Below are 11514 nucleotides of genomic sequence, written 5' to 3'. Positions count from 1 at the left end.
GACTTGTCCCAGTTTTATACAAGAAATTTCCCAGGTGTCACTATTTTTGGCCAATTTGACACCGGCCAACACTAAAGAGGTGAATATGTTGTCATTTGTTCAGCTAAAATATAGAAAATTGTGTGTGAAAATGAGCATAAGACAGAAGTCCCTCACATCCACTAGTGAATTGTGATGGAACAATGTCACTTGCTATTTTCAGTTTTATTTACACCAACCACCCCAACCCGGATGTGTCCCAGCTTTTAATTTTAAAAACCTGATCACACTGCTTATGCCTGAAACCCATATGTTACTCTAAACAACTATAACTGCATTTCTTTCAAGTATTATCAAAAACAAGATCTTATCACTTCCTCAGACTTGTTCAGACACAAATCTTTGTTATTTACAAGTGACAGTTCTGTGAGTGAGTGAGCAATAGATATGCAAATTCTCCCAAACAAAATGGCGGGCAAAAAAGTACAATATTTATCAGTCATTTGGAGTAAAATAGCTAACAAGATCAGGGAAGAGGCCCACACTGTTCGTTTTAATTGCGTATTGATCACTTTGCTTGGGCTGCCTATAGCAACAAATTGTTTTAAATAGGCTACGGTTTCAATAGTTTTTTCAACACTTTATAACAATAACTACACTTTTATAGCCTTAATAATCAATAATAACCAAATTGTTTATTAGGACTACTGATCCAGGCTCAGTAACTACTAAATTAACACCATTATGTCTTTGTCCATGGTTTATTTAAGGTGTATACTGTAAATAGACGTATGGTATGTTCATGCGTAATGTGCGTAATAGTACTCTCCATCATAATATCCAACCAGAACGATGTTGTGTAGCCTACTAAACTCACACATGAGCTCCATGCTACAGCCAATGATTGTTCTGGGCGCTCTGGGCTCAGTTGAGGCCGGTGGCAGCTGCTGGATGAGAGAGAGACGCACGGGGGGAGGAGGGTGGGGATGCGCGCAAGCCCGCCTCACATAATAGCCGGCGGCTGAAGGCGTGGTGTGGTGCTTGGTGCTTGGTGCTTGGTGCTGCTACCGTGCCGTGTGTGTGCCGTGTGTGCTTCTCCTGCTGCTGTTGGGCTCGTAGTGAACGAGAGACGGTGCTTCACGGCTCTTCCAGCGCGGTATACCGGAGAATGAACGTGGATATCGGCCACTCTCTCCCATGACAAACCGAACCGAAGCATGCAGGAGGAAGACATCCACAACACATAAAAAGCCGGGAGTATAGGTCAAGGTAAGGCGAGCATGGGGATGGGATGGTATAGCCAAGTGGGAGCAGCAGCGCCTGTCAGACAAAGTAGTGACAGGAATCGTTTTATTAATGTAACAAATAAACAAAAGTACGTGCATTTTGATCGTTTCCAATGCGTTTTCCACAATATTGGAAGGGGTGATTGTTTTATTTGCTCTCTACATGTGTTAGGTCGTATAGCCTACTCTTCAGGTGGAAAGGAAACCACCCATGTACAGTAGGCTCATTCATTGTTCTCGGCTCAGTGAAGGGCTGCTGTCATTACCATGGATTATTGGCTACTGGTGGTTGGTTAATGTTTGTTAAGCATGCGTAATTGGATCATAAAAGGTGTGTGCTTCAAAATAAACTAGGCTAATTGCTGTTGGGTTTTTTGTGATGTGTTTAAAAAAACGCACCAAACGTTGGGAAGTGGATCTTCACAATATTACACTCGTGAATCATCATTTTGCTGCTATGAAAATGTGCCGGGTGTCAGATCTTAACAGCACTGCAGTGTCAGCTTTTTGTTTATTAAGTGATAGTTTCTTTTCTTTTGGTGAGTATGTCAGCATCACGTTTTGGCAGGATATGTTTTGGTTCAAGCATTTGTTGTATCATTTTAGTCTGGGTTCACACATAGAGGACATTAAATGTGAGACTAAACTGGAATGTGCTGTTACTGTTTACCCAAGTGGAATAATTTTCTTTTGGTTATTTTATAATTGAACTCTTTAAAGGTCTCATATTACTCAAAATTTACTCTTTGGAGCTTTAAACCATGTTGTAATGCTGTTCCCTCATCAAAAACAGACCTGGAGTTGTGTTTTGTTTCATTCACACATGTTTGAGTAACACTTTACTATTAGTCTGTTACATCTCCAAAGCTCAGAATGCTCTCTTCCACCTTGTGATGTCATTAAGTGGTAGTTTTCAAGTTAACAGCTCCTTTTACCTTTTGTTTAGTCGAGATTGGACATTCCAGGGCTGAAATTATATTATGGTTCTATTGAAAGTGTATTGAATTTAAAAGCACTTCCTGTATTACCCCATGACATCACAAAGTGGAACGGGGTGTTTTCTGTTTGAGGGAAGAGCTCAGCCTAAATATGCAGGCTTTGTGCGTTAAACATGTGTGAATGAAACAAAACACAACTTCATGTATGCTTTTGATAAGGAAACAACATTATAACATAGATTAGAAAATAGTGAAGACACGTTTTGGAATTGATGGTACAATCCTGAAGATGTTACTGCCAAGTTCTGGGAAAACACAGGATTCAAACGTTGTATTTTAAACTCGTGTAAACAGGATATGTTGTTTTACAAATTTCCGGCACCACGCGCGAGGACTGAAAAGTTTGCTCTTCCTATTTTTCACAAAGGATATCCTACGTCGTTTATCATGTTGAGCTGAAACAGTCAATTTGAGAAGACTTGTTTCTTGTTTGAGTGAGAGAGACAAGACAGAGATGCAATGGAGGAGTTTTACAGCTCACAATTGGCATACTTCCACTTGACACCTGAGCCTTTCCTGAGAAAAGTCAGAGGGAGATGGGGCTATTCTTGGAGGATAATCTTATATTCATATAGGGGATAAATCTAATGGACAAGCTGGTCTGTGCAGTGCAGAATCACAAATCGCCCTGTAATGAAAGATTGCAGGCATAACATCCCTGACAGGTAATTGAAGAAGACAGATTATTTCTTCATTATGGCACCTGACAATGGTGGGGTATATGTGTAAGCAGCACGTACACACACATTTAGCTCACAATGCTAAGTCGTGATGGTTTAAAGAAGACATATTTGCTATATTGTTATGATCTATGACATACATGGATCATTCTGTTATAATTTGCACATTTGAAATCACAATATTCATCTAAAACAACTTAATAAAAGAAACAAGTCCGCTGGCTTTTGCATTACAAAACTGAGTTATCCAATGAGAGGTGACGTCGGCGTAAACGTCATCACAACAAAGAGCCGTGTAGCTGTCGGCGCCCCCATAGATAGCTGCAGGTCACGCTTAGCAAGTAGCAGAGTTTTTTCATTAGTACCAAAACAACTACATAATGTGTATCATCGATTGCAAAAATAAAATTGAAGAACTAAGTAAGGTGGGCATGTGCCGGTGGTGGGTGAAATGGGCGTTGATCGCAATATGACGTCTAGAGAATAAGCAGTTAAAGATCGCTCAAACATGCACGAATCACTGCAAAAACAACCTTGAGAGGATAAATGAGAAGGAGAAACAACTATAACACGCTCTGAAAAGTTGATTTTGCAGAATAGATCTACTTTAATAACAAGACTGGAGTCATTATATCTACCATCATAAACAGAAATGAAGTGGAAGAATCTAAATGAACAGTTTGTGCAGCTCCAATGACTGAAAACAGTTGAAATGATACTGCAGAACTATGTGTTGAACAAGAAATGACAGCTGCTTAGATTTACTCTGCAATTACTATTATCAATTCAAAAGCTAGTATCAAAACTAGAGACTCATCTGAGCAAGTATCAGTACTGACAGAATTCACCCAAATGGGACAGAATTTTCCTGAATAGCTTTAGAATGATCTTTACATATCAGAATAAAAGATATAAGTGATACATAAGAAGATATTACTTTGTGTTGAAAATGACATTGTGTTTGTTTACATCATTTTTATATCAAGATCAGAACTGAACATTGGACATTTTCTGTAGTCTCTGTTATTTCTTATTAAGGAGCACTATGTAACGTTTCCCATGCTTGTCTCCGTGGAGATGTTCTCGTGTTGCCTTGAGTGTTCCACAGCCTGGCATTAAACTGGCGTATCTTGCATTTACTCAGTTACGTGTGTTTTATTTCTCAAAAATGCCTCGAAAAACATGCGTTATTACCGTGAATGAGGTTGCCTTTCCACAGACCTGTCCGGTGACTTGGAACAGTGGTGTCTTCTGCTTATCTCCATGGAAATAGATAAGTTTAAATGCAAAAGTGTGACACATTCCAGATGAAGGAATAACATCTCCGCCACCAGAAAAGTTATATAGTGCATCTGTATATTTGAAAACCATTTTTCTGAATTATGAAAATTAAAACTGAAAATTATGTGTCAACAACATTTCCTGATTGATTATTTACTTATTTACTGTCATGTTGCCTAACCCAAACAGTATGCACGTCTATCTTCACAGTCCCTCCACTTTAACTGTGTATACTCCGGTGGTCATAATGTTTTGCCTGATCAATTAAAACCCATGTTAAACCTCATAGTGTTCTCTCTAGCTCCCTGCAGACCGGTATCCCCTTTAACCATTCTGATCCACACTCCAGCGCTTCGTCCTGGTCTCTGCAGAAAGTCACTGCAGTTGTGTATAATGGGAGTCTGCAGTCAGTGATAACAGTGCAGTCAGGCAGTGGAAAGAGCTGCAAAAGCCACAGAGCAGGGCAACTGGTGTCACATCTCCTTTTTAAAATTGCAAACACTTCAGAGCCGAATGAACTAGAGAGGATTGGGATCAGTCAATCTGCCCCCTGTGTGGTTTCAACACTAAAATATAAGGGATTATGTAATATACATATATACGCAGTAAGGACAGTATGATTTGTGGGATTCAGATGATATCACAGCGTTTTACAGAGTTATAATGTTTAGTTAAGACGGGGTCAGGCAAAAGCATTAGCATTGTTAATCTGCAGATTTTGTGGAGTGATTGGAAAATGAGCACGTTGTTTAGGTTTTTTAAATAAACAAATTTTATACTGTAGTTGCTTGATGCATCCATCAGAGAGTTACATATAGTCCAGGATCTAAAAAAACCCCAAAACAATAGTATCACTTGGTATCTTAAAAGTCCTATGTATTACAGAAAATGGACTTTTGTGAGCTTTAAGTCATGTTAAAATATGTCTACATCTCCAAAGCTCAAAATGCTCCGTTCTGCCTTGTGATGTGAGGCAGTGCCATATTTTCTGAAGTATATTTCATATACATATTTCACATATAAGTCGCATCTGAGTATAAGTCACACCTTAGTATAAGTCGCACCTTAGTATAAATTGCACCAGCCAAAAAATGCATAATAATGAAGAAAAAAAAAAAAACTTTCACATGTAAGTCGCATCTGAGTATAAGTCGCACCCCTGGCCAAACTATGAAACAAGTGCAACTTATAGTTTGGAAAATACGGTGGTTTTCAAGTTAACAGCTCCTTTTTACCTTTAGTTCAGTCAAGATTGGCAATTCCAGGTCTGCAATCAGCCAAATGATTCTAGTGAAGGTGCATGGAGTTTAAAAACACAGTAGAGCACTTCCTGTAATGCCACATGATGACATCACAAGGTGGAACAGACTATTTTCTGTTTGAGGGATGAACTCAACCTAACCTAAATATGCAGACTCCAGGTCTGTTTATGTTTGTGATGAGGAAACAACATTATAACATAGATCAGAAAATTGCATAATAAAACGCCAGAGTCAATTTGACACAATATGGGATCTTTAATCATATTGCCAGCATACTCCATATATGTCAGAGCTAAATGAACCTTTTGAGTATAGTATCAAAATCAAGTCTAAACCACCGCACATAACGCTGAACTGAATTTTGAATGTCTTTCTTAGGCACAATAACTATGATTTTGCTTTTGTCTTGTTCATAGCGGTGCTAGAGGTAGCCCGTAATTAAATGAAGTGAGCCATGCCACCACTTCCACTTGTAGGATTGTCACGGTAAAATACCCCTGCTCTCCTCGCTCATCAGTACACGTCCTTTTGAGATTGGGAAAGGGTCTTACCGCTCAATGACATCACCCACATGAATCACCCTCTGTAACGCTCTCATGTGGTCACCCTTTACTTTGCTATATCCAGTAATCCTTTATATACAGTTATGTGAAGTGTACGTAATCTGAATATTTCTCTCACATTTTCATTTTGGTCATTTCCTGTTTCTTTATAATGCTAAAAGTGAGGTCTATTGAAAATGATGCTAGACCGAGACTTTACCCTAAATACTTTCTATATAAATCAGAATATAATTTAAGCAATACTGAATGATATGACAATCCCTAGTTCTTCTTTTTACTTTATGAGGTTGAGTCAGAAGCCCATTTTAGTAATTCAATTTTGCAATATCATAAATGTTCTGCTGAGTCATTCTTGGACATACTGGCAATGACAAGCAGAATGTTTTTCACTGAGATACAAAGACTGCTTCTTAGCTTCTTAAATTACTTTCTAATGTGGTATCTAGTGGTTTTCAAACTGTGGTTGGAGTAGCTCTGGTGAAACGCTGGTCTCCTCTGGTACTATGCAGTCTTGGCTATTGTTTTTGGTTATTCATCAGTTAGTAATTTTATAATGTTCTTTTTGGGGTTGTGGGAAATACTTCCGTCTCAGTGTACTCTTAGTATTGTTATTTGGTATAGTGCCAGTACTGTGCTGCATTCTCCTCACATATCCCATAAACTCAGCTGTAGATACTTCTTATGTGTTAAAACAATAGATGAGGGTGATGGTGGTTCAGTTGATAGAGCGTTTCTCCACTGATCCAAAGGTTGATGGTTCAAATCCTGCTCTTAACGTAAACATCATTAGTAAAACCAGAGTCTGATCCACTGATGCACAGGTTGGTGGTGCAGTTCCAGCTCCCACAAATGAATATTGTTGTTTGCTTGGGCAAGACACTTAACCCGCCTCAACCCCAATGTCTGTGTGTGAATAGGTGAGTAGTTGATGTAAAGCGCTTTGAGTACCTAGAACACAAACTCAAGGCCCTTGGACCAAATTCGGCCCGCCACGTCATTTTATGTGGCCCGCAACAAAGTAAATTAAAAGGTATGACTGTCTTAAAATGTCAGTTTATCAGGAGATACACAGTTAAACAGCAATTTTTTCATGTCTATGCAAATCCATATGCAATATTTGTAACTTGAATAAGTAATAAATGTAGAAACATAGATAGATTAAAGTGTAGTGACATTTATCTTACAGTTACATCTGACCCTTTGAGGTAAAATGAGTTTGACATCCCTGACCTAGAATGTGGAAAAGCTTTATATAAAAATGTGACCATCTACCATTTCTGAGACAGTAGTTTTGAGCATGTACTTTGTATTTATTAGACCCACCGTGTAGCAATGCCTGAAGAAGGGCTTGACTCCAAAACATCACATCGTGGTGCTATTAAAGTAATTCAAAATTGGGAGCTACAAAGAACTGCAGTGCAATTTGTTCTTTTTTTTTCTATAGTTTTTATCTTTGGATCCAGCGTGCAGTCACAAATTTATCGGATGCGCGTGTCTCTATCTCCCACCTTGTTGCAATCTTAATCAAAAAAGTTTATCAATACTAATTTCAGGAGCAGTATTTCCATTTAACACACTAATAGCCCATGTAATTCTTTCAAATTCCTTCAAAGTCTGAATTGTATTCCAAACCACATGCTTTTACCGACAGAGCATCGGCTGCAGACTTCTCCATTAAAACCCCAAGCCGATCATTGACTATTAGAAACGACTGGTTCTTGATTAAACTCAAATTGGAATAATCGTGCAGCTCTAGTACCTGATCTATTGTGCGTCTTCAAAGGAGCATGTAGTGAACACAGGCTGCCTCTCCTGTGTGTGTGTGATACCAGCTTCCATCAATAATGCATGACGAGGAAACTGAGATAAGACAGGTCTCCGTCTGGACATGACATTTAACCACAGTGACGTCTGACACAGGAGGGTTACGCAGCACCGTGCCTCATGCTCACGGTTAACCAGCCCGGACCAGCGCGCTTACGAAAGGGCTTCTTCAAGTAAGAAAAGGGGATCACAGTGTATTGATCAGTTACGACTTTTGACCTCGTTTAACAGTTTCGTTTTGCCTCGCAGAGTTAGTAAAACAACAATCAAATCATTTCTCATTAATTAACAAGAAGATCTTCAACGCTTAAAGATCCTGTATATAAGTCTTCACTATTAGTCTCTCTGAATGTATCGAAATAGTTCCAGCGAAAGTGTACGGAGTTTAAAAACCACTGGAGTACTTGCTGTATTACCACATGATGACATCACAAGGTTGAACAGCGTGTTTTCCATGTCAGACAAGAACTCAGGCTGATTATGTAAAGTTTGTGTGTTAAACATGTGTGAATGAAACAAAAAAACACAACTCCAGGTCTGTTTTTGATGAGGAAATAACATTATAACATAGATCAGACCATAAAATTGACCATAAAAGACGTCAAAATATTCTCAGTTTGAACAGTTAATATATTTTTCTTAAGATGAAAAAAGGGAACAAGGTGAGAGCGAGAGAGACATCTGCGAAACGCTAATTTACAATCTGAAGCAAAGATGCCCTTTACGTCTGTGCTCTAAGATCTATATCAGCCAGCAGTGACAACATCTGCATTTTGTATCTTTACCAGCAGACTGTATCGTACACTTAAGAAACCTCCACGTAAACGCAGCGTACTCCGACTTAGTTTCACGTGTAATGCTTTATCGTGTACTTTAATGTGCTTTGTTAGCGTTTGCCATGCCGTCCTCAGGCTTCAGACTCCAGCCAGAATCACCTCGAAACACAACAGTAACAAAGGGCCGTCCCGTCTCAGGAGGGAGGAGCACAAAGACGGGCGTTTCTTTCATCCCTCGCCCCCCCTTTTCTAACATCGACTTCAGTGTACAGCTTAACCCCGTGGGCCCGTATCTGACCCTTTAAAGGCTTCTGTTGGCACATGAAAAACAAATCAAAGTCATGATGTTGCGTCATGTGTGAGTGACTCATAGCGGCGATGCGCCTGTCAACAGAGACGTGATGGCGCAATATAAACATTTCACTCCCAGTTTCTATATAAGGAAAAGAAAAAAAAAACAAAAAAACATTTCATATACAATCAGAAGTGCTGTGATAATTACTATAGCCACTTATCGTTCAATATATGAAAACTGGAACAATATATTTGAGCCCCAGTATTTATTGTGTGTACTTTTTCTTTGCAAAAGTGGGGAGATTTGTGGTATTTTTGTTGTAATACGATAAGATTTGTAGCTTGTAGTAGCTATTTAGTCATACTACTATTAGTTGTAGTGGTAGTAGTAGTATTAGTAGTGGTAGTCATTTTAGTATTAGTAATAGTAGTAGCATTAATAATAGTAATAGCCTTGTAGTAGTAGTATAGTAGTCAGTGGTGGAATGTAACAAACTAAAAGTATATTTAAGTATACATTTTAAGAATCTGTACTTTACTTAAGTTGATTTTAAAGTGAATATTTTGACTTTTACTTACTGTACTGGACTGAAAAGTGATTTTTTTTTTTAATTATTATTGTTTGAGACTTGCTGAAAAGAATGAGGGGGTTTATTTTTAACACTTTCATAATCTGAGCAAACAAAAATATGCAAATAAAAATATACAGAAAAAATTGATAGATTCAGTTGTTTCTATTGAACAAATCTCAGCACAAATCTTTATCAAAATCACTGCATTTGAAACTTTATACGATTTCAAAATCTGGGGGAATATTTTAGTATTTTAATCTTAAGTAAATTACAAAATTAAAACGTGTACTTTAATAATTTTACTAGGTAGATTTTTATATGAAAGCTGGACCAATATATTTCGGGCCGCAGTATTTATCGTATTTTTTCTTTGTACTTTGAGTGTCTTGAAGGTGGGAAAGAGCTGTATAAAAATGTGACTATTTGCCATTTACCTTGATAACATGAGGCTGTGTGTGTATTGAGTTGTGATTCAAAGTGTAGTAAAAGTGTTTTGTTGTATCCCTACATAGGTCTAAGCAACTAAGATACACTAAAACAGCACATTTACATTTGTGTATGAATCAGACTGGCAATTATTTGTACATTATTAATATTTTGTGTAAACATCCCTAAAAACACACGCACGCACACACGCACGCACGCACACACACACACATTGATTTTTACAATGCCTTGCTTGAAGTTTACATCAGTCACAGAAGAACCATGCCTTTTATTTAATTGGATATGAGCAAGTCAACATTAATATTGATTGATTGATCAGTGAGGAGCCTCCCCGTCGGCCATGTTCCTCTCACTCTCTGTTTGTACATATGACTCATCCCTGGTGATTTCAGAGGCCTGAGCTCATGGCAATTTATAACAAATCCCTCACTAGAAAGAGCATTCTCTATGAATATAAAACACTCGTAGCTGCGCCATCTAGTGGCCAGAGTGATGACCTGCTGCATGGAGCATGGGTTTTACCAGCAGCTTTAAGGAGAAGTGCACGCTTTATAGTACCAGGGTTTTATAGTACTAGACTTTGTAGAAGTAATAGGAGTAGTAATAGTAGTAATAGTAGTAGTAGTAGCAGTAGCAGTAGTAGTTCTAATAGGAGTAGTAGTAGTAATAGCAGTAGTAGAAGTAGTAGTAGTAGTAGTAGTAGTAGTAGTAGTACTAGTAGTAGTAGCAGTAGTAGTAGTAGTAGTAGTAAGTAACAGTAGTAGAAGTAACAGTAGTAGTAGTAATAGGAGTAGTAGTAGTAGTAATAGGTGTAGTAGTAGTAATAGTAGTAGTAGTAGCAGCAGTAGCAGCTGTAGTAGTAATATAATTAGTAGTAGTAATAGCAGTAGCAGTAGTAGTAGTAGTAGTAATAGAAGTAGTAGTAGTAGTACTAATAGGGGTAGTAGTAGTAGTAGTAGTAGTAGTAGTAATAGTTGTGGTCATATTAGTCATGGTAATACTAGTAGTCTTAATAATAGTAATAGCCTAGTAGTAATATATTTGTCATTGGTGAAATGTAACAAAGTAAAAGTAATACTGTACTTAAGAATGGATTTTAGATATCTGTATTTTAAGTAGATTTTAAAGTGGATACTTTTACTATTTTTTACTTTTACATCATTTGAGAGCAGTATCTGTACTTTTTACTACTACAATTTTAACTGAACTGAAATGTGAAAATATAATAACATATATAATATAATATAATATAATATAGTTTATTATTGCCTGAGACCTGTTGAAAAGGCTGAGAGTTTATAACACATTCATAATTCAAGCAAACAAAAATATACACATAAAAACAGACAGAAGAAATGATCCAATTGTTTCTGTTGAACAAAATTCAGCTCAAAATCACTACATTTGAAGCTTTATTAGATCTGAAAAATCTGTGCCAAATACTTTTACTTTTTATTCTTCAAGTACATTTTAATCAAGTACTTTAATACTTTTACTTAAGCAGATATTTCCAAGTGATACTTTTATTTTTACTTGAGTATTTCTTCACCAT

General features: G+C 37.5%; 1 protein-coding gene across 1 annotated transcript in view; it reads left to right on the top strand.

The window, feature by feature from the left end:
• Window positions 1-1066: 1066 nt before the first annotated feature.
• Window positions 1067-11514, top strand: part of frmd4bb (FERM domain containing 4Bb) — a 30384-nt gene continuing 19936 nt past the window's right edge. The window contains exon 1 of the mRNA XM_055222951.1: window positions 1067-1248. The gene's annotated coding sequence lies outside the window, so the exon portion shown is untranslated. The remainder of the gene's footprint in view (window positions 1249-11514) is intronic.

This window comes from Periophthalmus magnuspinnatus, chromosome 7 (genome assembly GCF_009829125.3).
Source record: "Periophthalmus magnuspinnatus isolate fPerMag1 chromosome 7, fPerMag1.2.pri, whole genome shotgun sequence".
NCBI classification, from domain to species: Eukaryota; Metazoa; Chordata; class Actinopteri; order Gobiiformes; family Gobiidae; genus Periophthalmus; species Periophthalmus magnuspinnatus.
The sequence above is the reverse complement of the archived record's forward strand: the minus strand, read 5'-3'. Positions and strand labels throughout refer to the sequence as shown.